Source organism: Egretta garzetta, unplaced genomic scaffold (assembly GCF_000687185.1).
Source record: "Egretta garzetta isolate BGI_Z169 unplaced genomic scaffold, ASM68718v1 scaffold771, whole genome shotgun sequence".
Taxonomy (NCBI): domain Eukaryota; kingdom Metazoa; phylum Chordata; class Aves; order Pelecaniformes; family Ardeidae; genus Egretta; species Egretta garzetta.
Window position 1 is genome coordinate 18,844 of NW_009258551.1, and position 1,246 is coordinate 20,089.

Below are 1,246 nucleotides of genomic sequence, written 5' to 3' on the forward strand. Positions count from 1 at the left end.
CGATGCGAGGCTTGGATCCACAAAATATTTACCAGCTATTTTAGGCCCAGCAGATAAAAATAGGGAGCGGCGAGTCTTTGGGAACCAGTGGTTCTTCCAAAATACGCAACGTGCCAAGGTTTCCAGCTAAAATGTAAGCAGAGCCATATTTGGGAAAGGGAGATAAGTGAATCCCTTGGAACGGGTCTACCCGCCTGCAGCAAGCCCGGTAGCTGCGATGGGTGGTGAGGATGGGCTCAGCTGGGAGACCTCCCAGCTCCCGGCCAGGCTCCTCCAGCCGGGAAGGGCTACAGCACAGCCCAGCGAAGGATTTTGCTACCGCCCTGGCTCTTGCACCTGCATCCTCCTTGCATTTGCCACGTGGAGCCCATCAGGGCAGGGTTAAGCTGCAAAACCGCTCCTTTGGGAAGCGCCGACCCCAGCCCCTGCAGAAGAACCTCTCCCACCTCAGCCCCTGGCGTCCCTAACCCTCGGCTGCGTCGTCCCGCAGGTCTCAGGTGTGTGATGGTGGCCTACAGTCAGTCTTGTGGGTATTAACGGAGTCTTCCAAGGCGGCTACTGGGTTGGCGTGCTCTCCGCAAAACCACAGTGTGCTGGTAAGGCTGCACGAGGGGGACACGGCCCCTTGGGCTTTGCTGCTTTGGGGAGGGGGTGGAGGGGTGAGGAAGCCGGCGGGAACGTCGGTGAGGGGCAGCAAGAGGGGCCACGTCTGCGGGACCGAGCCCCGCAGGGTGGCACGGCTGCTCCCGCTATGGCAGGGCCCAGCGCCTCCAGCGCCGATCCACGGCTCCGCCGTTCCCCGCCTTTATCGTTGTTATCTGGGGCGAGAGTTTCGAAGAGTTTCGACAGCCGAGGAATGCCTCTCTCGGCTTTGAATTACCCCCGTAATCTCATCTCGCTGCCGTCCGCCCCTTCCTGCCTTGGATCAACAGAGACCAAATTCCTCTTAAGTGCTAAATTCAGCTCAAACTTAACTCTCAGCTTCCCAGCTGGTACCTCCTCAGTTAAAACCCCAGGGGCTACGGCCAGCAGGAGAAGCAAACTGGGACCGCTGGGGTCTTTCCCCTCCGCCCAACTAACCCAAGGGTGCCAACAGCCCCGGCTTTCCCTGCAAACATTTCCCACCTTGCCCTTTCCTGGTTAATCAACTGTCCTTGGAGCGCGGTCCCGGCACAGGCTGCTCTCCCTTCCTCACCCCAGTTTCCAAAATAAGCCTCCCTCTCCCCAGGGCTGCGGCACAGGAGCT

General features: G+C 59.6%; 1 protein-coding gene across 1 annotated transcript in view; it reads left to right on the forward strand.

Moving 5' to 3' along the window:
• RBPMS (RNA binding protein, mRNA processing factor) overlaps positions 1 to 562 on the forward strand; it is a 7,506-nt gene extending 6,944 nt beyond the window's left edge. Inside the window, exon 7 of the mRNA XM_035903310.1 lies at positions 491 to 562. The gene's annotated coding sequence lies outside the window, so the exon portion shown is untranslated. The remainder of the gene's footprint in view (positions 1 to 490) is intronic.
• Positions 563 to 1,246: the final 684 nt, after the last annotated feature.